A 27,922-nucleotide genomic window follows, 5' to 3' on the forward strand; every position below is an offset into this window, starting at 1 on the left:
CAGTACTCTAACAAGTTTTCTGATTAATTCTTCTGCCTCATTTAGTCTACTGTTGATTCCTTTGAGTGTATTTTTCATTTCTGTTATTGTGTTCTTCAATTCTGTTTGTTTGTTCTTTATATTTTCTAATTGTTTGAAACTTCTGACTTCTCACTTTGTATGTTCATTCTCCTCCTAAGTTCTGGGATCATCTTTATGATCATTACTCTGAACTCTTTCTCAGGTAGATTGCCTACCTCTGTGTCACTTTAGTTCTTCTTCTGGGGTTTTATCTTGTCCCTTTATCTGAAACATATTCCTCTGTCACCTCATTTTGTCTCAATTACTATTTGTATTTTTATGTTTGTGGTAGCTTAGTTACATTTCTTGACCTTGGAGAGGTGGCTGTCTGTGGGAGATGTCCTATGCATCCCAGCAGCACACTCCTCTCTTGTCACAGAAGGGCCAGGGGCCAGCTGGCCCCAGGTAGTGTCTGGCCTGTGCTTGTGGACTTGGTATGCAGGCTGCAGGACTGTAGTTTTCCTGGTCTTCCCCCTGGTCTAATGCAGCCTATTCTTAATCACACTATAGGTTTGTGTCAGAACTGAGACCCAAACCCTTTTTTTTGTTTTTACTTTAACCAAGGTCACTGTTATTTATATTATTTTTAATTACCTCTAAAATTATATAGTCTCAGGTTTATTTTTCAGTTTTCATTATTGCTTATTATTTATTGCAGTATTATTTGTAATAAAAATTACAATAATTTCACCATAAATATATATTTATCAGAATTACGGATGATAAAATTATAACTCATTTCGTAGGTGCTTTTCTTGAAAATTTGAAGATGACTATCAATAAAAAAATTATAATTCTTATCTTAATAAAAAGTCTTCTAAAGAACAGGAAATGCTACATGTAGTTGTCTTTGTATAACTTTAGATGACTTCCCCCCACTTCTTTCCTTTCCTTATCTGTGTCCCAAATTTTCCATAATGAATCTCTATCACTTTCATAATTGTTAGAATTTTTAAACAGTTACATAAAAGGAACAAAGGCAAATCCACTCTGATAAAGTCATGAAGCATTTATGTGAAATTAAAATGTTCACACACCTCATTCATTCCTGTGAGTGGAATGTAAAGACCATTTCCTGTGACTCAGATGTGCACACACAAAGAAAAAGGACTTGACACTTTCCCACAGTGAAAGAAAAATGTCTGGTGGCCATGACTGCAAGGGACATGTGCCGAGGGCTGAGACCTAGGGCACATTCTGAGCTGAATAACACTAACTTTAAAACTGAAAATCCAGCAGTTCCAACTCCCTCAATTACAACCTCCTCACAGCATCTAACTAATCGACTTGGGCCAGTCTTCCGGGATGGACTTTTATTTTCTCAGAGATTCTGAAAGCTGAGAAGAATTTGAATTTTGATTCACGTTTGTCTAGTGTTAGGGAACTTAAAGAAAGGAAATCACCCGACCTCTCTCCCAAAGGCTACTGCAACAGCTGTGTGGTTACCAGGGGAAGAGTTTACTTGGATAGAGAAAGAAAATTCTTCTTTATAAATAATCTGTTTTTACTACTCCTGTTTCTGGGAAACCTGATACATACAATGCACCTACGAGGACTGGAGGTCAAGTTCTGACTGTGTTTTTATTAAATATTTGACTGTTTTATGTGTTGTTGTAATTGACTGAGTTTGAGACCCAGGTGATTAAGGAGCTTGTCTAAAAGGAGCTAGCATCTCTGTCTCTCTTCTCTCTTTCTGCCCTCCTCTCTATTTTGAAAATAGTAAGTTTTAAAATAGGGCTCACTATACTTTCTCATGCTCCTTAATTTTTTAAGAAGGTGAAGCATATTTTGATCTCTTAAGAAGGTGAAGCATCAGAGAACTTCTAATAGCTCATTGTTGATCCATTATTTCATGTCCTCAAGTCCTTTAACGTCCTCTCTGCAAAACTGAGGACTTGGCAGATTCTTGGGGGAATACTATTGACAAGTAGATCGAATGTTTTGTGTCTGTGAGTAAGGCACTATTTTACTTACTCTCCCTTCATTGAAGGGACACAGGCCTGTTTACAAAGAGATTATTTTAGGATCCCAGAGAAGTAGTTTTAATTTTGAATCTTAATAAAATATTCTGTCAACTTTTTCTATCAGCAGTTAACTCTTGGAGGGACTACTCCCTTTTTAAAATTTTGGTATGTTTCTAGATAAGTCATGACTGCTTTTAATTTCTAAATCAGCATTAAAACACTCCCCACCCCCAACACACACACACGCCGCTACCTCTCCCTTATCCACGCCGGTAAACTTTCCTGTTGTAGTTGGGATGGGGCACTGCTGCTGCTGGTAAGAGCTGAACTAAAGATTGTTTCAGGCAAAGTCAAGTGGCACTTCACATGGCGTAGGCATGAAACCCCTCCCTCCTGTGCCCCCACTAAGTATTTAGGTCAATTTTACTTTCTCACTTCCTCAGAGTCAGGAGTGACAAGCTGTGGCTTCAGGCTGAGTAGCTGAGTTTCTGACAGAGTCAGGAGGGTACATAGTAGTGACAAAAAGCACCTCAGTCTAGAAAGAAGAACAATTGAAAAATCCCAGGCTGCCCCATGTACTTCTCAGGTCATTCCTGGAAACAAGCTTTCTCAGTCAGCTCCCACCCCCCTACTCATGAGTCTTCCTGCTTCTCGCCCTGCAGTGAAGCAGGTATAAACCGAAGGACATTTATAGCTGAGGATGTTGGCAAGGAAGATTCCAAAGGGGAAGTTTACCACAAGCTTTAACTTCTTTTAGAAATCTTTGAAAATAACTTTTCAAATAGTTGTTGGTTTAAAATGCTAGTTCTGTTGGAGAGTGAGTGAACACTTCCTGTTATCTTATAATTGAAAGCACTTACAGGTACGTTTTATTACTTAGTAGGAGAAATAGAAAACCCAGTGGAAAATGGGTGTGCAGTTTAGTCACACCCCTGATTGAGTATGGGTTATTAATTGTTTGGTACCATGTGCAAATTTTGAAGGGAGAAACTTGGACAAGCAGTGAACTGAAAGAACATGACTAGGGAAGTAGCCAGCTCCAAAAGTCCCAGCCCGCCACTGTGGAATGGGTAAACCCCACCTCCGGAGACAGAGAAACCTTGATTCTAATCTCAGCTTTACTTCTTTATGGAGGGCAGTCTGAGAGTGGAGGCTTTCGAGCCACACTTCTTAGATCCACATTCTGTTTTCACTACTTGTTCTGTGACCCTCGGCAACCTCTTGGTGTTTCTCTTCTCAGAATGGAGATGATAATACCACCTAGTGCATAGTGTTTGAGGATTAAAGGGGATATGATGTGCAATGTGTTTGGAAAGGTGCTGCACGTTGTATGTCTTTAATAAATATTAGCTGTTATTACTAAAATGTGTCACCTTAGCAAAAGTCAGTCACGTGGCTGGTCCCTGTCTCAGTGTCCCCATATTTGAGGGGAGAAGAGAATCATTATAAGGGTTAGTTGAGAACATGTGTTTTGTTAATTTAATTTTAACCTTTTATTTGAAAAATTGCAAACACACACAAGTAGAGTCTAGAGTGACTTCAGTTTCCAGTTGCACAGGTAAGGAGCTTAGAAGTCGCACTCCATTCTAACAGCAAATAAAAAGCCGAACAAACTAAAAATTCAGCAACTCTTCTTGGATCTGTAGGGAAGGGGAGGACACAGGGCAAACCGTTGCCCCCAAAGTTGGAGAGACAGGTTAATGTAGGGAGGCACGGCTTCCGGGAACAGAGACTCACAAGTGGGTCTGTAACTAACCAATTGCTGGAGATTCCCCGCAGACAAGTCTGAGAGCTAAAAACTTCAGGGAGACCCAGGCGGGCGCTGGGACACAATATTGTAAGATTTATTTCCAGGAGCTTGACCAGGTTCTCACAGTAAATATTAGAGAAAAAGCTCCTCATGCTTCCAGCAGGGGAGGAGAAAGGAACCATTTTGAAATATGTCAGAGCACTGTTCTTTACCAAGGCTTGCCCTCAGGAGAAACTGGTTAACCAGAGCCTAACCAGAGCCTAACCTGCTGGAGTATTATCAGAGCCTAACTCACCCTGGGATGGGAAATACTCAACTCTAGTCTACTCTAGCGGCTTTGTCCCACCTTGTGAGGTTCACAGTCCAGAGACACAGGCTCACTAAAAGGCTGAAACCTGATGACAGGACGATAGAGCACCTCCCCTCCCCCACGCCTCACTGCCGTGTTACTAAAGGCCTATTTACATCGTGTCTGGTACATCGTGTCTGGCTATCAAGAAAAAAGTTACAAGTTACACCAAAAGCAAAAAATGAAAAAAACCCCACAATTTGAAGAGATAGAGCATGCATTAGCACCAGACATGGCAGGGATGTTGGAGTTATCAGACTGGGAATTTAAAACAACTATGATTAATATGCTAAGGACTGTCATGGATAAAGTAGTTGGCATGCAAGCACAGATGGGCAATGTAAGCAGAGAGATGGAAATCCAAAGAGAGAACCAAAAAGAAATGCTAGAGAGACTAATGTAATTACAGTGGACCCTGAACAACACAGGTTTGCACTGCAAGGGTCCACTTACACATGGAAGTTTTTAAATGCATACATGCTATAGTACTACATGATCTGTGGTTGGTTGAATCCAAGGGTGTGGAACTGCAGGTATAGCGGGCTGGCTGTAATGTTATACACAGATTTTTGACTGTACCAGGGGTTGGTGCCCTAAACCCCACATTGTTCAAGGATTCAACTGTAACCCCGCATGCCCATCCAAATTTTAACGATGATCATTTTTTGGCATTTTTGTTTTAACTATTGCCCCATCAGTTTTTTTACTGGGACTTTTTGAGCAAATTATAGATGTGCTATTATTTTAACCATAAATTCTTAAGCTTGCAGGTGCAATAGATTGTTTGCAAGATGGCTGCAGTGATTCTCCTGTGTGCCGCTTCTTTGTTATGTGACTTTGTGACTCCTCCCATTAGGAGGCCGAATCTGTTTCTGGTCTTGTGATGTGCCTTGATTAATGAATGTGGCAAAAGTGATGGTTGGGATTCCAAACCCATGCCTTGTAATTCCTAGATAAAATAATTGTTCAGCTGAATCCAGTCCAAGTGGCTGACTTTACCAAATTGTGAGTAAATAGTGCTACTAAGTTTGGGGTAGTTTATTATGTAGCAAAAGATACCTAACACGAAGATGTGTTTTTTAAAATGCCCGACACAGATCTGCGTATATAACAAATATGTTTTACTTTTACCATCCTTACCTGGCAACTGAACTTACAAGGCATGAGACATTTTACAACTCGGAGGGAGAGTGTCAGTGTGTTAGGGTCAGTATGGAAACAGTGTTTCATGACGTTCTTTCTAACTACAAGCCTTTGGTGGCTGAACTGGATATTCCAGCCTAAGGTCCAAAGAATGTTGATCCTTGATCCAAGCTTTATTGGATGATGGTCTCTTTTGAGAATCTGATAAAACCTATGGAGCTTTTTCATAGAAAAAAATTCTTGAGTACACAGAACCCCTTGCTGCGCGTGTGCGCATGCACACACACACACACACACACACACACACACACACACCTGCTTACGTCATGGGGGCTCATGTACCAGTCAATGTATGGATATAGTTAAGAAACTCTGACCTTGGGTAAGCAGACCCTTACCATGTAGCCTGGGGCTACATGGTCAACTCTGAAGAATCCGTGTGTGACTGTTTGTGTCTGTTTCCATTGCTATTGCTGCTCCAACTACTAATGAATGAGGAGGAACTGTTGGTTTGGGTTTCTGGCTAGGTTTCTGGTTTAGAGTGTGAAAGCTTCTTGACTAATGCTTGGTTTAAGCAGGTTTATTTCAAGGCCTTTCAAAGCTTTCAGCTCATTCTTCCCACTCCCAGCCCAGATCTTCCTTTAGTCTGAGTTTGGGGTGATAGAATGTTCTAGAACTGGGCAGCTCCTCAGCAAAACCTTAGCTACTGCACCTCACCATACTGCTGGCACTGTCCGATGTGCTGGATGCTTCCATGTGACTTGGCTGTGCTTTTCTGCAAGACTACTCAATAATTCATTTGGCTTGTGCCGAATGTAAATATTTGCCTTGGTTCTTATTTTATCACTGCTTGATTGTTTTCTGTGCTGTTTACCACACACTAGTTTGTTCCTTATCTTCTTGATAGAAATGGCCAGTCCTTTGGCCACTGAGTCCATCCTTTACTAATACCCCTTAGGGCCCAATACTCTCCAGGAATGGTCAAGGATGAAAGGAAGCAAGGAGATGCTGAAGAACAGAGAGCCAGCACAGAAACTCAGGTGAACTGAGAAACTGGAATGCCTCTCAGATTGATATCAAAGTAACTTCACTGTCTGTAAGAGAGATAAATGAAAGATATTTATTATTAATAAATACAAAGTAGTACCCACTCTATACTTATTCTTTTTCTCCTCACTTTGTTTTATTTGTAATAAAACTTAGCACGTTGCCTAATAACACACATTTGTTTATTGTTTACTTTCCTCCATTTTAATGTGAATTCCATTAGAACGCAGACGGTGCCAAATCCCTGAAACAGTGGCTGGTACATAATAGGTGCTCTGTAATTATTTAAATTACTTTTTTATTTAATGAATAGCTGAACAGTTGAATGAAGCAATGTTAATAACCTGGCATTTCCCAAAGTTTTTCCAACATTGGGGTGCATAAGAATACCCTGGAGAGGGTCCTTAAAAGATTAAACTGTTTGGCCTATATCTTTAGAGACTCTTATCATTAGTATGAAAACTGAATTCCAGAATCAGGTATCTGAACTCTCCAAGTGATGCTGTGCTAAGTGGTCCAAGGAAAGGGCTTTGAAAAAGCTGTCTTATGTGACATATATTCCCTCCAAAAACGTACACCAGGAACACTTAGCGGAACAGTAGAGTTCCATCCTTTGTCCCTGGCAATTTGGGATAAATAAAAATATACTCAGAATGTTAAAAAAAAATCAAATAGATAACTCATTCTCATTTAACATAATTTTCTTCCTGTTTTCAACCCCATATTTTCACTATCCCTTTTTACAGGCTTTTCTGAGATACACATCTCACAAAGACTGAAAATTTCACTTTACTAGATATTTCTTCCAAACTGAGGAAAATTTAGTAGCATTCATTGAGACTATAAAAAGAAATGTTTGGAGAATTGTCAGAGTCGCTTTTGCCATTGGAGTCTTTAATTTAAAGAGCATATAGGCCACCAACATCTACAACAAAAAAATCAGTTAAGCCTTGAAGGATACAATCGAGTAATTTATTAAACAAACATGCAAAAGCAACATAAATTGTTAAAAATATTTTTAAGTTTTAAACTTTTTTACTTATCAAAGAAACGCAGATTTAAAGAATAAAGAGATTTTTTTTTGACCAGTTTGGCAAAAATTAACATCCAGTTTTGGAACTGGTATGGAAAAACAGAGAATATTGTATATAGAAACAAGTACTCTTACATGGCCTGGAAGAACTTTTCTAAAGGGCAGCTTGGAAATAAGTGCCAAAATTTTAAATGTGGATATTATTTGGCCCAGCAGTTATCTTTTGTGGAATGTATCTTTAGACAATTATTGGACGTATGTTGAAAGATATATTTAAAGGATATTCGTAGACAGGCCATTTATAAAATTATATATTTTAAACAACATTTATATCAACCTATTTAGGATTAATGAAATTAATTGACATATTTCCATTCAATAAAAATAACTGACGTTTATGGAGCACTTACTATTTTCCTGACTCTGCTAAATTCATTATACAGATTAGCTCATTGAATTTTCACAACAGCCCCCTGTGTATTATCGTTTGATTTTAAAGATGTGGAGAGTGAGGCACAAAGAGGTTGAGGGTTGTGCAGGGTTATGCAGCTGATAAGTGGTAGAGTTGGGGGTGACACCCAGGGAGTCTGGCCTGATTGATTCTGCTCTTAACCACTACATATGGAATATAACACAACAACTATGTGGAAAGGGGACAAGGATATATTCAGTAGAGGAGAGTCAATTGCAGAAAAAGCTGGCATGGTTACAGAAGACTGGAGTGTGGAAGGACAAATATAGGTAGAATGCTTAGAATGACATTTGAAAGGACATATACAAAATATATTGTATCAGAGGTTACTCTTAGGTGATTTTCACTTTCTCTTTTGTAATTCCTTACAACCTAAGGTATTTTTTTAAATTGGCCAACTTTTAGACTCAATTTGCTTTGGTAAATGTTGAGGCATTCCTCTTTGACTCCAATGGCACTTGGTTTTCCCTGCTAATGTTTTCTACAAACCAGGGCCTTCCTAAATTTAAGTTGTTCAGTAGTTTAATGTTTGTTCCATACCTATATTTTAGTGCAACCCTTGATCTAACTATCGTGGAAGTTGTAATTAAGGAGATACGTGGGGTTATGGAGATGTAATACTGAAATGATTGTAATAGACATGGTCACTGGGCTGACCCAAGAGCCACTGAAGGGATCTCCACTCGACAGGCTGGAGAAGCTGGATACTCACTCTTGCAGGCCCCTTTGGACCTACAGTTGGCCGTGTGTGACACATGAGGCCAAAGGGACTGGCTGCTGCGCAAGCTTCTGTAAAATACCGTGTTTTCCTGGAAGAAAGACCAAACCTAACTGGCACTGCTCCCCTCTCTCCTGAGTCATTCGGCAAGTTGTGAGGATATGATTTTTGTACCCATTATGTAACCATGAGGGAAAGATCCAGAGATAGTCTGACCCTAACTTATAGTGCGGCTGAACCAAGTCCAGCTGAAGTCTGCCTCTAGACTTGTTTTTTGGGAGAAAGAAAACCTTATTTGTTTAAGCCACCATCAACTCTTGTAGTAGTTGCACCAAGCATATTCCCAATGGATACAGCACTCAAAATGCTCATATACTATTCTTTCTTGCATTTAAATTATGTTTTGTATCTTACCTTGCATAGAAATATTTTTGAATCATTTTTATGGACTACTAAAGACTGCAACTAGAACTGAAATTAGAACAATTCAAATTAGAGTTCGCCTGGTTAAATTTCTTCTTTTCACATAAACAAAAAATTAGTATTTAGGGAGAGTAAGTGATTAGCATACGGTTATGGGACTAGTGGTTAACTGTAAAAATCATTTTTAGAATTTTGCATGGCGTCACTTTCAGATGGCTATTTCTGATGACTACATATCCCAAGTCATAAGGTGTATGAAGTACAGGATGATAGACTATGAACGTCCCACAGCATCTCAGTAGATACACTGCCTGACAAGAAATATGTCTGCTTTTTACCCTGAGCATGGGAACTGCTGGCTGATGGATTCACAGAGGATACAAATGGAAGAATGCTTGCCCTGGTGTGTTGGTAGCTGTTCTTCATCATAGGCACTCAAAGAGTCATTTTGTTGGATGATTTTGGCCACTTACAGAGGCTGAGATGTGCAAGTGTATGACAGCCAGTGCAGCAGTGAACTCATTATTTTTGTCTAAAAGGTCAGCGCAGCCTCTGCTGGAACATCTTTTTGGGATTTCTGTATCACTCACAGCTAATGGGTCTGGACTTGCCACTTACATTTCCAAAGTGAATTCCAGCGGTATAATATCATTTTAGAATGAAGCCTTAAAAAGGAAGAAGGTGGATGCTGAGGTCATAATATGGAAACCTTTCCACAAGATGTTTATTCAAATAGCTGCATTTGAATGTGTACCAAGGAGGTCTTTTCCTCCTGGTTAAGCAGTAAGATGATCCAAAAAAAAAAAAAAATCAGAAGACAGAGCTATATCCTAAACACTTGTGAGTTCAGCTCTCAGCTCAGAAGTCACTGCCAGTGGAGCGTTCCCTGATCCTTCAGTCGGAGGCAGCCCCACAGCCACTCTAAGGTATCACGCCATTTTGGTTTCTTCTAGGCAGTTGTCACCATCTGACCATTATTTTATTAATTTTGTTCCTTTTTCAATGTCTCTCACCCCTTACTAACTAGCTAACTTACTAAGAGGCAGTGGGACCCACTCTGTCTTGTTCACCGTGGCACACCCAGCTAAGATGCCAGGTTCCAGAGTAGGAGTTCAATAAATATTTGTTGCATGAATTAAAGAATGACTATGATGCTCTCTCTAACGACTTTGGCTAATTACTCAAGTCAAATTGTCTTTTATGGGTGAAATAGAAGATGGAGCCTCTCTTTTCAATTTTGATGATGGTATTGATTTATGTATTAGCCAAGCACTCATGCATCTCAGTCCAAAGAGTTATAATGTAAAATATATGGGAAAATATCAGAGCAATTAGAATTAGCACATGCCTTAGTCACAATAAAATGCATATTTGTGTGTGTGTGTGTGTGTGTGTGTGTGTGTGTACACATATAGATCAGACTTATATAACTTGGTTTTGCCTGAGTGGCCAATGGGAGCAAGAGCCTGATACTGTGCCCATGAGAGAAGAACCTGGAGAGAGCCTTGAAGTGCCTCACCCACCCTCAGGATGGAAAGCATGTGGGATGTGGTGTAGCAAGGGCATTATTCAGCTCCAAAGAGCAGCTAAGCCGCCAACAAACTGAATTTTCAGAGTAAGGTGAACGTTAATTACAAATGTCAAGATTAGAGTTTGCTTTTTCTGCAGATTCCATGAGGTCTCTAAGCAACTTGATCTTTGAATTCCCAAGGTACTGAAAATCTGTAGAGGAGAGATTATTATCTTAATGTTGCAAGAATTTCTACCTTGAGTGCTGCCAAGTAAAAATCTAGCTTAATGACACAGACCACAAGGAATATTTCTGGGGTTTTTTTTTCAAAGAGCTAACATTTAATACACAGTTTAAGTTGATAATTGTAACTGTAAATGCTTCCAAAATTCTATGAGTATACAAGGTGCCTTACCTGAGTTTAGAGAAACAACTCTGTAATCACCAAAATTGGATATTGATTTTAGAAAGCCTTTCCATGTGCTACTTTTTAAAAGTATTTGGCACTTTAAAAATGTTTTGTCATTTTAACAGAGAAGCACTTCCCAGAAGAGGAATTTGGCTCCCGGAAGGCAAAAAGCTGAGTCCTCATATTCAATATTCATAAATATGAAGTCACCTCCTCTCTTGCCCCAATCCATTAATACTGATTGCAGAGGATCCTTGGGAACGGAATCCAGATTGAATTAGCAGCGTCCAAGGTTTGGAGTGAGTTACAAATGTCTAAGCAAAATCTGTTTGTTAGAGTGAAAATATTGTTTTTGGAATAGAGTCTCAGGCCACAGAAACATAGGTGAAAAAGAAATGTAACACTTTTTATTTTTTTTTAGCACTGACCCTCATCTCAGGATTAAGTCCCCATTCTGTTGAGTGACATAAAACAAAAAGTCATTTGTGGGTAAGTCAGTCTTTCCAGGTTTCAGCTCAGTAAGTTGAGAGTTTTTCCATTCTTCTTTCTGGAGTGGCAGAAAGCATCCTGGCATCAGGGAGATGAGCCCTCAGCTGGCAATTTACAGATCCCTCTGGAGCGCTGGAAATGATACAAAGTTTGGCTGCTCTGCTCTGCCTTGGGTAACGTGGCTGGCTGTCTCAAGCCCTCTTGGCCCTCAACACTCCACACAGCCCTCTTTACCTTATTCCTCCAGGCAAGGCTGCTACTGCCCAGGAATCCACGTCAGAAGCGGAGTGCAGGTCCCCTCTGCTATCACATCTGAGTATTATTTTCCCTTTTGCAACAAACACCTGTTTGCTGAGAGCCCCTGATCAGCATCTCACTGTTTTGCTCTCCTTTCTGATTGTCTCTTTCTTCCCATCTCAAAAAGTGTGTTAATTTTGAAAACCTCAACCTTCAGGAAAGTTGTAAGACTAATATAATGAATATCTGTACACCTTTTATCTAGACACACCATTGGCTAACTTTTTGTCTCATTTGCTCTATCTCTCTGTCTACACACACACACACACACACACACACACACACACTTTCCCGCCCCCACCCCCACCCCCCGCGGATCAATAAAGAGCTAGTTGCCTACATCATGTCATTTAACCCTAAAATACCTCACCATGTGTCTCCCAAGAGCAAGGCATCTTCTACCTTATCACATTTGGGAATTTAGTGTGGACAAAATGCCTTTATTAGTATTGCTAACATAGATCTATATACAGAAATTTCCAGTCATCTCAGCCATGCCCATTATGGATATTTTTCCCTTTCTAATCTGGGATCCACTTCAGAATCACTCACTGCATTTAGTCATCATGGAGCTTTACTCCCCTTTGATTAAGAATATCTGCCCAGAGGAATTGTTTTCTCGTTCGAGTGCATGGAGGGAGAGACGGTGAAAGCAGGGAGGGAAAAACTCACTCTGTTCTTCAGGCAGAGCCCTTAGTTTTTAAAGGTCAAAAACCAAGAGATCAATTCTTCTGTCACTATTTATAATTTTGCTCCTAGACGCCTATCCTGTGGGCCGTGAGTGCCAGCAAAGGAAGGCTGGGGGGAGGATAAACCGTGCTAATTAGTATTACACTTTACCTTATTATCTTGCCCCCGTGTTATTACAGAAAAATGGATTTTTGTCTCCCATTAAAGTGCATTTTCTCCTTGGGAATTTTTGGTAGTCCCCCAGTGTCTTCTTGTTCTTCCTTGTGGAACTCAGTCTTGAAGAATGACGTTATTCACTCTCGTTTCCCTCCATCTCTCTGTCTCTGTCGCTGTCTCTCAGACTCCTTCCTACTCTCCTGTTACTGCAGCTGATGCCTTAGAGCAAATACTTTAGTTGGCTTCTTGGTGGGACATCTTGGACACTGACTGCGTTGAGAAAGACAATCATGTGGGTCAGTTATGAAGTCAGTGACGTCACAGATGAAAATTTGCAGGACCTTGTAACAAAGTGAGTTGCTTTCAGGCAGATTTCCTGAATAGCTAAACGCATCAGTAGCAGCTCACATTTAGTGAAGCAAGTTAAGACTGTCTTTGCTTCCCGGTAGTCTCTGAAACTCTGAGCTCAGTTTATTCATTAGAGCTGATAACTTGCGAAGTTTAAATCAGTTGCAGATTTTCAATATGACAACCTTGCTACTTTTGAAAAGCTTACGTCATAAAACCAACAACTTTACGACAATGAACTAAGGGCCTTTTGTGCTGTTCTAGGCAGTATTTTATTTGACATCAGGGAGATGTTATGTAAATACCTCACTGATAGAAATGCAAAAGAGTAATCACTCTTGTTCAAAAATGGCATAAACAGTTGAGCTCAGATTCTGGGATTTATTCAACTAACCCTCAAAACAAGCTTTGCTGCTGCTGGGATGTGCAGAAAAATAAAAAGAAAAAAAAACTATCTTCGAAAAACAAGTCACAGACTGGGAAAACATATTCACTATACACCTACATGATAAAGGAGTTGTATCAGAATATGTAAAGAACTCTTACAGTTCAATAGTAAGAAGGGAAACAGTCCCATTAAAAATAGACAAAAGGTGCAGACAGACACTTTGGTTAATAAGAAGACAAAAAGGTGCTCAATCACATGTCACTGGCAACTTGTAAACTCTAATGCGATACCACTTCAAAACCACTAGAGTGAATAAAGTTAAAGAGGCTACTCAGACCAAGTATTCGCAACCCAATGTCTATCAATATGTGAATATATTCGTATGTCTGTACAGTGGGATACTGCTCTGAAAAACAATAAACAGTAATGAGGCAAACACCTGGACACATCTCAGAATACTTCCACTGAGTGAAAAAAAGCCAGGCAAAGAAGAGTATACATATTGTATGATTCCTTTCACGTGAAATTCTAGGAAATGCAAAGTTATCTGTAGAGACAGAAATCATACCAGTAGGTGCCTGGAGATTGGGGGGTGGTGGTGAGGCGGGTTGGGCTCCCCAGGGGCACGAAGGAACTTTGGAGGATGGTCCATGTTTTAGTATCTTGGTTGTGGTGATGGTTCCACAGGTGGATAGCTGTGTCAGAACTCATCAAATTGTACACATTACATTTGTGCAGTTCATTGTATGTCAGTTATCCCTCCATAAAGGTGTTTTATAAAAAAAAGAAAGCATGGATTGGAAGAAAACGTTTGCAATATGTAAGACTAAAACGTTTGCAATATGCAATATCTAGAATACTAAAAATAAAAAACGTTTCCACAGATCAATAAGGAAAAAAAGCAACTCAGTAGGAAAAATGGGCAAATATCTCTAATGGGATTATATATTTGACCACAGTAGCACAGGAGTAAGAAGGCAGGATAAAAGTAAATGGATTTACGGTGTTTCTAACACCCTTGAGTTTCTTAGGTATTGACAAAAGTACTCATTTATATTAGATTTAAATACACTGAGTGAATTTCGTAGTTTCTAAGAAAACCACTATAATGTAAAAACACATGACGAACAAGAAATGAAAAATGGGAATATAAAAAACATCTTTTTTAAGCTTCCCGTCCCAGGAGCTCTGAGTTTAAATCTTTCCTATACCTCTCCACCCTCGGTTCACTGTTCCAAACAGGACCAATTTGTGGATTGTTCAGATTTCTTACTTTTTGTTTTTTCTTCTTTCTAGTTTGGGGTAAGCATTGTGTGTGCATATGTATATATAATTTTGTTTTTTAATTTTTGCTGCTGCTGTTTATTACTATTGTTGTTGTTATTTCCTATGACTAATTATTTGCCCCATGCGAGAGGGAAAATTTAATCTGCTAATTACCCAAAATCCAGGTAAAATATGTAGCTGAGAAGGAATTTGAAACTCATACTTTAAATGTATGATGCGTATAGTTTTTACCTGTACTGTCACAGTGTTCTTTTCTAGCAAACAGGTAACTGGGAGTTGCTGTGTTTTGCTTTCAGATTTATTGCCGGGTCAAAGATAGGGTCCCATCCCACTTAGGTGCTTTAGCCGCTTAACGCAGGCTCCTGCCCTGAAGCCCGCGCTCATTAGATCCCCTAGTTCTGCTGAGTTCTGAGTCCTGCTCAGTCAGGACTGGTGGATGCCAGAGAGCCAGGTGAGAGGTTGTAAGTTTACAGCCTTGAATCTACAGTATCTCCACCAAATATTTATTACTTTTATAAATATTTATTTACCTTTTGTAATTTATTACAAAATTATTACTACTGTTTTATCAAGTTTACCAAATATATATAATATATATATTTACTCACGTATTTACTTTTGTTATTCATTACTTCCTAGTTCCTTGTGCTTCAGTCTGGTATCATTTTCCTTCCACGTGAGTAACTTTATTATTTCTTTTATGGTTAATCTGCTGCTGACAAATTACCTCAGTATTTATTTGTATGAAAATGTCTTTATTTTTGCCTTCATTTCTAAAGGATATTTTTGTTGGGCATTGAAGTATAAATCGACAGTTATTTTCTTTCAGTGTTTTCCAGATATACTTCCATTGTGCTCTGACTTCCATCATTTATGTTGTCAGTATCATTTTTGTCTCATTGGTTAGTAATGCATCTTTTTTTCTTTGTCTACTTTTTATTTTGAAAAAATTCAAAACAATAGAAAATTTGAAAAAGTAATACTAATATAGACCAATTTTTTTTTTTAACATTTCCCACATTTGCCTTCTCTCTCTGCCCGCTTATATATATATAAGGGAGAGATAAACTACTAATACACACATACACGTGTGTATCAGTGTCTGTATGTGCACGGGAGTGTGTGTTAGATCTTTAGGAATATATTACAGATGATTTCATTGTTGAATTTAGGTCTGTAGGTTGGGTTTCCTGGAAAGCTGACTCCGAGGACTCTGAGATAGAATTTGTTATGCAAGATGTTTATTAAAGTGTTCCCTTGTAATCAGGGTCTGTGAAAGAGAGGGGAAGAAGCAGGAGCAGGAAGGACGATGTCCTTAAACCCACTATTTCGCCAATATTGGAAGTGCAAGTCAAATATTTTTGAGGGTAGGGATTCTATCTTAACTGTGGGGAGGGAGTCTTTATTTTCCAGTGTCCCATGCCTTACAGTTACGAGGTTGCCTAGGGAAGCAAAAATCATCATAGAATTAAAATATTCAATATGATGTTCAGTAATGAGCTGTTTATAATATTTGTCCTCACTCAAAAATCCAATCCTCGTAACAGTAGAATCTGTGTATCCTAATCCATCGCACCAACCAGTCTGTCGAGTTGTTTTGCTTCAGACAGTCTCATGCTAGGCAGGATCCCTACCATGGGTTAGTCTGAAATTACAGTGTTAGCGAGGCTGTGATCTCATCTGAGGCTTGGAGTTTTCTTTCAAACTCAGTAGTTGGTGGGATTCAGTTTCTTGTGATTATAGGACTATAATCTCCATTTATATAGTAGATTATATAGGATAGTCACTGTTTCTTGCTCGTTGCCAGCAGGGACAGCTCTCAGCTCCTAGAGGCTACCCTCAGGTCTTTGCCACATGTCCCCTTCCATGCCAGTTCACATGGGGCTGTTTGCTTCTTTAAGGCCAACTCACTCCAGTCTGCTATGACAGAGTCTCATATAGCACAACATAATTGCAGGAATAACTAACCCATCATAGTTACAGTCCCCACCCACGCTCATAAGGAGGGAATTACCCAGCACATACACACCAGCAGGCAGGAATCTTGGGGGCTGCCTTAGAACTCTGCTGCAGCAAGGTTTAATGACATTGATGAAAATGACATTTGGAGAACTGCTTGATTCCTACCTAGATCACTGATCAGTGAGTAGACCAGTTAACAAAAGAAAACAAAACAAGACAGACCCCAAAATGAACAAAAATGGTGATATTTCAAAAGGGAATGATTTGGCTATCAGGGGATTAAGAGATGCCTTTAGAAAAAATTGTTAAATACCCTAGTTTTTACAAAAAAACTGTTCAGATAATCAGCTTTGAAATAAAGGATATTGTATTAGGCTCTCATAAAATTGTTAGAGAAATTTTGTGTCTCTAAACATAATAAGAAGGTGATTCATTCTTTGTCCTAATAATTAGAAGATAGTTACAATTTAAATTTTCTATGTTATAAAAATAAAAATGGAAGCAATTTTGTTTTTAAAATTTCATTTTTTAGGGTAAATCCCCAATCACATTTATCTATCACAATTTACTGTGAAATTTTGGTCCCATTTTGAGTTGATTTAATTTTTGTGGCCTTTATCTGGGCTCAATTTCCCTTGGGTAATGAAGGTCTGCACTTGAAAAATATATCACGTTTGGGGAGATGATCAGGTTTGATATATGACACTCAGGGACCATTTCTGTCTAATGATTAGCTATTATTCAAAGATACTGTGTAGTTAAGAGGACTAAATTATCATTTTTAGTATCTATAGATATTAGCTCAGCTGGTTAGACTGCCCATGAAACTATTCATTGAGCCATAATCTCAGTTTTTCCCTGGGGCCTGATATTCAAAACTATTTACAAACAAGAAGCATGGGTGGTTACCAGTCAGAATGAATGCTTGCCATAAACAAATGGTAGGGCCATACCGGGGCATGTCAGGCAACTAAGCAAATACCACCCTGTTTGGGATATTTCATTTCACTCTGGGCCAGTTGTCATACTGCATTTCAATCCCCAGTTTTCTTTATAAATGATTATACTGATACCACACTAGCCAAAGGAAAAGGGTAAATTCCCTGTTAAACTATTTGAGAGTCTGCAGCTTAGTACTTAAGCATTTAAAGTGGGAACTGTATTCAATATCTTATATAAACTATAATAGAAAAAATTTTTTAAGAATATAGAAAAAAAATTTTTAAAGAAAAAAGAATACAGATACACACACATATACACACCTGAATCACTTTGCTGTACACCTGAAACTAGTGCAGTATTGTAAATCAACTATACTTCAATACAAAATTAAAATGAAAGTGGAATTTTTAAAAAGACTCATGAAAACTCCCTCTTTCTCTCTCCTCTCAAACAACTCCATTTTTAATTTTTTTTGTCAAGAGGACATTCCCAAAGGGAAGAGTGAATAGCTAGGAAGAAGGGTGGGACTTTTGTTCAGCCTGCGTTCTGCGAGACTGTACCTGGGATACATTAGACTTAAACTCCAGATGTTAAAAATCAATGGTTTAAAAAATCGATTTATTATTCTCTTGTTTAAAATGAGGATGGAGAGGGAAAGAAGTCTATACTATGTAGTCTAAGACACTGGCTTTGTGTAGTACTGGCTGCTGAGAAGCAGTCCCTTTGACTTTGAGGATGTTTCCAGTGTAATATTAGACCAAGGCCAGGCCTAAGGGTTGTGCAAGTCATGGCCAAAAAGTGAATGCCTCTTTCCTTTTTTTTTTTTTTTTGCACTAGCCACCTCACTTGTCTTATCATAGTCCTGCCCTTGTGTTAGATCCATGACCACAGACTGAGAAGTCCTGCTTCCCTTTTCCTAGGAAACTCAGATTTTCAGAACATTGCAGACATTTGCTTGTTCAGAATTGTTTTCACTATTCTCATTGATTATTTGTCCAATTTATCCTATTTTCAAAAGTATATATTTTTTAAAGTACATAAGTAATATATAAATCTGTGTTTGTAGAACAACTCCTCAAGTGCAGAATATAGACAAAGAAAGTGAAGATCTCCTTTCAGTTCCGTCTTCCATCCAATCTGATTCCTTCTCTAGAGATGCTTGTTGCTATTGTCTGGTCCTTTCATGCTTTCGTCTATGCATTTATATACATAGAGATGTGCATTGGCCTATATACACTTAAAAATTAATAGGATCATCCTTTACGTATTGTTCTGCAACCTTTTATTCACCTCACAATGTACTTTGCAGAGTTTGCTATGGCAGGAGCTAAAGCTAGATTCTGTTCTTTCTATTTCTTTTTTGTCTGTTATTTTTACTATGTAAATTTTTATTGTATAAATTTCAAGTGTAGCTCAACATACAGAGTAATCACTACCATAAGTCTGGTTTCTGTCCGTCACCTTGCACTTGACCCCTTTCACCTACTTCACCCACCCCCTGACCTCCTTCCTCTCTGATAACCGCTAATCTGTTTTCTGTATCCATGAGTTTGCTTTTATTTTATTTTGTTTTGGTTTGCTTTGGTTTTTTGTTGTAGGTTTTTTTTTTTTATATTCCACAGGTGAGTGAAATCATGTGGTATTTGTATTTCTCCTTCTGACATTTCACTTAGCATAATACCCTTAAGGTTTGTCCATGTTGTCACAGATGGCAGGATTTCATTCATGTATGGCTGAGTATTCCATTGAAAACGTACACTACATCTTCTTTATCTGTTCTTCCACTGATGGACACTTAGGTTGTTTCCATATCTTGGCTATTATAAATAATACTGCACTGAACATTGGGATACATATATCATTTTGACTTGGCATTTTTTGTGTTCTCTGGGTAAATGTCCAGAAGTGGAACAGCTAGATCATATGATAGCTCTAGTCTTAATGTTTTGAGCAATCTCCTTACTGTTTCCATAATGGCTGCACCAATATACAGTCCCTCCACCAGGGTAGGAGGGTTCCCTTTTATCCATATCCTTTCCAACATTTGTTATTCCTTACCTTTTCAATAATAGCCATTCTAACAGGTATGAGGTGATACCTCATTGTGGTTTTGATTTGCTTTTCCCTGATAATTAGTGATGTGAAAATCTTTCTATGTGCCTGTTCGCCATCTGTGTGTCTTCTTTGGAAAAGTATTTATTCACATTGCCTGCCCATTTTTGAATTGGATTTTTGTTGTTGTTGTTGAGTTGTATGAGTTCTTTATATATTTTGATTATTAACCCCTTGTTGGATATGTGACATGCAAATATCTTCTCCCATTCAATCGATTGCCTTTTCGTTTTGATGATGGTTTCTTTTATTGTGCAGAAGCTTTTTAGTTTTTAGTAGTCCCCTTTATTTTTGCTTTTGTTTCCCTTACCTTTGGAGTTAGATCCACAAAAACATCACAAGACCAGTGTCAGTGAGATTACCACCTCTATGTATTCTTTTAGGAATTTTATGGTTCCTGGTCTTACATTCAAGTCTTTCATCCATTTTGAGTTAATGTTTGTGTACAGTGTAATATTGCAGTCTAGTTTCATTCTTTTGCATGTCCAGTTTTCCCATCACGATTATTCAAGAGACTGTCCTCTGCAATTTTTTTGGAGTAGTTTCAGAAGGATAAGTGTTAACTCTTCTCTAAATGTTCAGTAGAATTCACCTGTGAAGTCCTCTGGTCCTGGACTTTTGTTTGTTGTGATTTTTTTTTAAATTACTGATTCAATTTCAGTACTGCCAATTAGTACTGTTTCTTCCTAGTTCAGCTTTGGGAGATTGTACCTTTCTAAGAATTTGTCCATTTCCTCTACGTTGTGCATTTTATTGGTGTATAGTTGCTCAGAGTAGACTCTTATGATCCTTTGCATTTCTGTAATGTTGGCTGTAAGTTCTCCTTTTTCATTTCTGGTTTTATAGTACCATACACTTTTGATTTCCAAAGCTTTGTAATGTAATTTGATATTAGGGAGTGTGCTATTTCCAGCTTTGTTCTTTTGGATTCCATTCTTTTTTAAAATGCTACATAATTGGGTATTCAAAGTAAGAATCAACTAACATGTATTGAGTACCTGCTATGTGCCAGACAATGTTCTGGTTCTCTAGTGTGGTATCTCATTTAATTCTTACAATAGCCGTATAAAGATGGAAATTTTCATCTACTTTTTACCATTGGGGGAAATTGAGTCACTGAGAAGCTAGGAAATTTGGCTAAAGTCATATAGCTGGTAAACAGTGGAGCTGTGAATGCAAGTAGTCTGGTTTTGGAGACCATGTTCCAGTCATTACACTTTGCTCCTAATATAAATATATCATACTTTATTATAATTAGTATTGTCCTATTCATGGACATTCAGATTGCTCCAATATTAGATTATAAATGACATTGCATTGAAAATCCATGTTTATATGTCTTTGTGTGCATGTGCAATTATTTCTGTGAGATAGAGGCCTAAAACATACTCTCTAGATCAAATGCTTGTGCATTTTATAGAGTGATAGTTTAGGTAAGAAGAGACCATTGCATTTGGTTAATTATTGACCTTGATCATGACCAAATTCAGCAAGATATGACAGGTAAGTCTTCAAGATTTGACAAATATCTAAGCTCTGAAACCCAATTTATCCTTTTATACCATGATCTCATTCTTTGCTTCACAGACCCTCCAAAACTTCCCCTTATCTGTCTCCGAAGAGGAAGTGCCTGGTCCACATTGTTACTCCGCCTCAAGTTCTGGCTTTTTTCATTTACATTTGACTTGTGTCATAATGATGCGATCCGCATGCAGAAGAGCCCCAGTTGCTCAGGGGATTGAGAGTGGAGACCAGAGTTCCATGTCTTTGGGACCTTCTCAGGTCTTTTTGTTGTTGTTGTTGGTTGGACTTTGACAGTGCTCTTGGTCATGCTTGTTCTTATGGTCATAAAAATATAAACATCTTTTCTGTCTTTAAATTCCATAGTCTCATAACCCTATATTCTTTTTTCCCTATATTTTCTAATTCACCTTTTAACTTTTCCTTACTAATCTTGTTACCTTTCTCTCCTCTGTGATAACGCATTCATTCTGAACAGTATTGAACACTCAGCACAAATGTCATTTGTTCAAGGTCACACATTTATGTTAAGTGTCTCATTTAGATGAGTGCCTTAACAGGGTCCAGAGAACTGGAATTTCTAAGTAGGTTTCTTTGCCTTGGTTTACTGGAAATGCAAGCAAGGGTTCACACCTGAGTGCCGTTGTGTATAGAGTGCACAGAGGATATGATATCAAGAATACAGGATCATATTTAATATAAACTCTTCTTTCACATGAGAATTACATGAGAGGTCCCCACCTGGATAAGCTAAGAAGGACATTTTTATAAGGGCCTGATTCTGTGATAGTTTTCAGAGAAGACAGAATTTGAGCTTATAGATTATGTCTGTTGGTAGATTTGTATTCTGCTTTCCTGATAAATAACTTTGTGCTTATACCACAAAACAGTCTATGCTTCACTAAGCTGTTAATAAATATTTGATATTGCATTTTGTCCCTTGTACTTCAGATAAACTGATGGTGGAAAGTCTAAATCAGGTGTTTAACAAAAATTCAGTTATAATCCTCCCTGTATTTTTATGTACACCATGCAACTCAGTCAGATACGCATTTTTTTTTTTCATTTTCTCTCTCCATTGCCTGTTTAAGTAAGGACCTTTCTTCACGAAGGCAGAAATACAAAAGTTTTATCACTGAGTCAAAGTCAGTTCCTGAAAGATAACTCTGACTCCTTTCCAGAGTGTTGTGAGACTCTCCCTTGAAATTCTTCCCCACCTGTGTGATCCGGGGGACCACGAGGACAGGTCTTCCTCCCTGAAGGGAGAGTCTGCTGGTGAGCTGTGCAGTAAAGTGAGCTGTAGTCAGATGTGAGCCTCAGCCGAGATTGAGCTAATGGGGGTCTCCTGGAAACAGTGCTTTCTGTTATCACCAGCTCTGCCATCAAGCAAAGTTAGCCACAAAAGCATTTCCAGTTCTGGAGCATTTCCCAGATTTACTCCATCTCATGTGGTCTTTTATTTTCTTCTTTCTTTTGGTAGGAGAATGCCCAAGGTTAAATAAACAAACCACAGAGGCAAAACTTGCTATGGACAATAAACTAGAGGGGGGTAATTGAACATTCTTCCATCTATTGATTATTAGATTTGAAGCATGCAATCTGTTTCCTATTAAAACCTAATGTTCTAGAAAAAGCATTCTGGGGGGGGGGAAAACACTAGATAAAAACTAATAAATAAATTTCTATCTTCATTGAAATATCTACCTTATATCTCTTGACCAACCAGCCATTGTTAGACCAGATTAATTGAAAAAGGTGAACGATGTATATCCCCTAGTTTTCGATTTAAGTTTCAGGACACCGTCCTTTTCTCTGATAATTAAAACTTTATCATTAAGAGGCTGGACTTGAAATTATTTCCATTGGATTGCTGAGAGCTCCCATTTTCCCCAGAAATGAGCAGGTATCCTGGTAAGAGGTAAGATCATTATCATCATCCTCTTTATCATCATGACAGTGCATTCTCACTGAGGAAAAGGCCATTTTGAGGTTGTAAACAACTATGAATTTTCATAGCTCTGCCTTGTAGTTTCCATATATTTTTTAAAAATGTATGGAAGTTTCCATAGAAGAGGGTAACTCTGCTTATCCTTTTGATGTGATAGGTAAACTGGCTTTGTGGGAACAGACTTCTTTTACACTCCATAGTCATAAAAATATCAAATCCCCATCTCCCTGTAGGATATGATTACATGGACGGAAGTCATGATAAATCTCTTACCATATATTGACATTATGAGCTATACTAATCATATTCATGACTCACTATTAGTGTCTGCTCCCAAATCAAGATGTATCAAAGAGGTGTCTGAGTAATTCTAACTACAGCTACCACTGAGATCTCCTTTGAACTCACTGCTGCATATTTACAAGTAAATACATTTTTTTGGTCAGGTTGCCTCTAGAAAATATTATTAAATAAGGAAGGAGCTTCTCTGGGCCAAATTCCTTCAAGCAGGAGAACATATTCAAATCACTATGAATTCTGAATTGGTAGTATTTTTCAGGCTCGGATCCATCTAAACAGAAATGAGAAGATTTCTATTCCCATTTTATTTAAGTGAGATTTTATGATAGACTTATTAGTTTCTTTGACCATTCCACTGAAAGGAAGAGGAAAATTTAAAGCATATGTGGATTTTCTGTGGGGTTTTTTTTTTTTTCAGATTGTCTATACTAGAATGAAATTGATTTTCCAAGCACAAGTAAAAGTCACCTTCAGCTTCCCTGCAGTATGCCACTAAGAATGGAGCACCATTCTGATCTTGAGGCAGTTCAGTTGCTGCCCTGACATTTTGCTGATCCCTGGCTCCCTAAAGCAACTGCTGGCTGGGACTCCTCCTTGAGTAGCCTGATCCCCTGGGACCACAACTGAAGAGCCCACCCAACCCTAAATATTGCTTCTGCCTGGAGCCCTGTACAGACAGACTCTACTGACCTACTGGATACCTTTCGATATTAATTCAAACCTGAATCTGGGCTCAGTTTTCCATACCACTGAGGGCCCCAAATATTGAACTTCTGGCTTTGGGAGTCAGGTCTAGAACTGCTCAGTGTTTAATACTCCCAGTCCCCATCCTTCCTGTCCCCAGTTTCCTTCTCTGGCCATCAGCTCACACCTTTAGCAGGTAACACCAGAATTGTGACAGGCATATGCTCATGAAAGGAAAACTGCAAGCAAACCTGAGGATGAGATCTCAACAACTGGGTAGGAAAGTCTATACTGTCTCAGAGTAAATCCAATGGTTTTACATTTCATTTTCTGTTTATGGTTTTATATATTGTGCACTTTTCTATTTTACATTGGTAATTGAGAGCTGATTAGATTTCCAGGTGCATTGCAATATGTGTTTAAGTTATAAACCACTGGATGTCACTCTTAAGCTGTGCAAGTGTGGCTGCAGTAGAGATTTTCGATAATGAATTCTAAGTGGAGAGTTAAGAGATACAGCCAAGGAGATAAACCATTTGAACAGTTTGTGTAGGTACATTTGCAGTGTCAGTGTCAGTGCCCTTAGGTTCCTATAAATTTTCTCTAGACACATTTGTCAGTGACAGTTAAACAGGACTAATAATTAGGGAAAAAAATCCCCTCAGCACTAGAAAGACAAAAAGACATTCATTTATCCATTCAGTATGTACATTAATCACATGGTAAAAGCAGGATATTGGGCTAATGAACTATGTGATTACAAGAAAAAGTGAATTTGTATCATGCATGTATTTAACTTATTGGAATGCAACTATGGTAAAAGGAAATGAAAGAAAATTCTGCCTGTTATTTTACTCAATGAATTTGTGCCTCCGATTAATTTTTCCTATTGTCTGTGAGCCTTAAGGCCAAGTTTTACATTCTGCTCTGTGACGCTGGAGCTAGAACTATGCACACTACATTTCCCAGAATTCTTGGCTGGCTGGCCTCTGGTTAGGCTCTGCTGACTACAGTCCTTGGCAGGGGATTAGAAGTGGACAGAAAAGCAGAAAGGATATTCCTCCTGTTTTCATCTCTAGTCAGCTTCCTTTCATTGGTAGCATTCATGTCGGATTCCAGCCTTCAGCATATCTCGGTCATTTCTAGCGTCAGTTCTACTCTGGTCCCTTTAGAGGTGCCAGTGGCTCCTGTGCCACACTTCCTCTTAGAGCTCCTATCAGATGCCAGATATCAATCATGTGTCATCCCCCTCAGAGGTCCAGAACCAGCTAAGCATTGGCACTTTGGCAGTCTGACCATCCGTTCTGTGGAGACACTTTCCCCAAGCTCTCAGGTTCTGGTAGCACCATTTCTTGTCTTCTCCTCTCCCAGCCTTAAGAGTGTTAGCTGCTTCCCAGGCTACTAATAGCAGGGTTACCTTACCAACCTAGTCCCCCCTTTCAGCCTTCCAATCCTGTCTAACGGATCCCCTGTGCTAGATCACCTCTGTCTGAAACATCTAGCGTGGCTTCTGTTTTCCTGACAGTGTCCAGATGACAGTGAGCATGAGGTGAGAGACACGAATGCTCTCTTTCTTCATTCAGTATCAGATTTTGTGTGTTTCTCATGGTTGAGACATCTCGTAACACTCATCAGAGTCTAGCGTTCATATTTATATTTATCATATAATATGGGCCCTCATCACAAGCCAACTGGTGGTCAATCAAAAGACAGTAGAATGTAAAGCTTCATACAAATAAAGAACATAATGATACACTGACCTTTTCCAACACCGGAGGAAACCTGGCCATGTTGAACTTAATGAAAACTCGTCTTCGTATTGTCCCTTTCTAAGAGATTTCCAAGGAAGATTTGACCGTATAAGATGTTTGCTTTTCACGTTGACTTTGAAACCTGAACCTCTCATGATACGTCTCCTTAGTATAATCGTGCATAGTTGAATAGGATAATTGTTCTTCCCTTAAGGAGCTTGCAAACTAATAGAAGAAATAGAAGAAATAAAAACAGGGCGATGATACTTGGCAATGTTTGACAGGAGCAACATGCAGGGATGAGCCATTTTGTCTCCTGTTATAACGTAGTCAGATGTCATGAGATAGGTAGGAAGAGCAGAGGGTGAACAGATGATGCACACATTCTGCTAGAGATTCATTCACTCCCCTTCTTAGAGCAAGAAACTATTACGGCTACTGTTATTACCATTTCAGTTTTAAAGACCTGTAGGGCAAGGATGCTTGCTCAGTCATGGAGTTTTTCTTAATATGTAACCTTTTCTTTTCCTGATATATTTCAGTGCCATTTTATCTTATTTTTCTCAGTGACAGTGGAGAACATCTGATTCCTTTCTGAAGACCCCTCGATAATACACCCTTTAAAGGTTTAAAAGACCACTGTTAATTCTTTGTTTTATGCTATCAGAGTTTCTTTTTCAGTTTGTTTGTCTGATTTTTCCCCCCCACTAGAAAACACGTGATTATATTCCCTGGTTGCAATTTCTGTCAGCCCCGATCCTTCATGTCTCGCTTTTGGAGCTGATGAAATAATCACTGTCCTTTCAGCACAGAACACCAGGTTTAGAAAGACAAGAAAAGAAATCTCCCAGCCATAGTGCTGGGACCATCAGTCCCCGGGAGCTTTTGAACCTCAATACGTTTCATCCTCTTACCAGGTCATTTATCTTTGAAGGTGGTGACATACTAGGGTGAGAGATGACCTAATGATGAGGGACATCTTCACAAGTTATCATTTGAAGAAGTGGTTTTTGAAGAATAAGGGGGAGATGTGGGAGGGGAATTAGCAGTGAACTCTTTTCTTCAACTACTGAATCTTTTGGGATTCAGCACTTTTTCAATATATACATTTGCCTAAGATTCTTCAGGGATTCGATTAAAGGAGAGGAGCAAGAGGAAAAGGGGGGTTTGAAGCTGAAAAGAGAATATTTGTTGCTTTTTTTCCCTCATGATATGAGCTTATTTGAACAGTTTTTGTCCTGCCAAGTGACTTAGTTTGAGGGTTTTTTTTCCCCTGGTTTTAAACAGTGATGGGGGTGTAGAACAAATTTTCCCTGAAAATGCCCCTCCTTTTACTTTGAACTATATCAAAGCACACTCCATGCATAATTCTGTGCATTTATTTCCTCTTTTTAAGGCAACTCATTCCAGATGAATGTGACAACCTGAGAGGTACTAATACAATGGAAGTAATAAACTTACTTAAAACGGGTTTTACTTTACCTTAAAACAAAGTATCTGTGTAACTATAGCTTACCCACTAGAATGTAAAGCTTTTTACAAACGAAGGCTCTAATGAGATACTGATATGTTTTGAATATTGGTCCATGAGATTGTTAGGAGAACTTGGCAGCCTTACAACATTACGTTATAGACAAACTTCTTCGTGGAGTAATACAATTCATATACACCTTAATGGGAACCTCCTGGCTCTGACTCACAGCAAGAAATGAAGCCAAACACTCCAGTGTGTAGTGCTTGTTCAAGTTCCTGGCTTTAAATCTGGAGTCATATTTACTTTGTATTTATTTTCTGAAGCGAATGATAATCAGGGTGGCCAGGATTCCAGGTAAGGAACACTAACATCTTTACCTTTCAAAAAAAAAAATCAATGTCAAAGATTTTCAGAAAGTAAGTGAGAAGAGACTTTATTTTCAGACAGAAAAGACGTAGGCAAGAGCTCACAGAGAGAAAGCCACTGGAGGAATTTAGCTTTATCTAAAAGTCATCCACACAGGACATGTGAAGAGGAATAATGCTAGGTTCCAAACAAGGAAAAAATGATTAGTGGAGCTAAATCTTAGCCTGTGCCTAGATCATGAGAGTATCTAAAATAATTTCAAAGTTGCAGTCAGTTAATTTAAAAAAAAATGTCAAATCAGCTGTTACTATCATTTGGGTTAGACAACT

At 38.6% G+C, this 27,922-nt stretch overlaps 1 long non-coding RNA gene across 6 annotated transcripts in view; it reads left to right on the forward strand.

The window, feature by feature from the left end:
- Positions 1–27,922, forward strand: part of LOC116658992 — a 189,969-nt gene that overhangs the window by 12,185 nt on the left and 149,862 nt on the right. For 4 of the 6 annotated variants that reach the window (XR_004314245.1, XR_004314247.1, XR_004314248.1 and 1 more), the window contains exon 3: positions 15,173–15,209. The exons of the other annotated variants lie outside the window; for them this stretch is intronic. This is a non-coding gene — a long non-coding RNA (uncharacterized LOC116658992). The remainder of the gene's footprint in view (positions 1–15,172; positions 15,210–27,922) is intronic. 6 annotated transcript variants of the gene reach the window in all.

Source organism: Camelus ferus, chromosome 22 (assembly GCF_009834535.1).
Source record: "Camelus ferus isolate YT-003-E chromosome 22, BCGSAC_Cfer_1.0, whole genome shotgun sequence".
NCBI lineage: Eukaryota > Metazoa > Chordata > Mammalia > Artiodactyla > Camelidae > Camelus > Camelus ferus.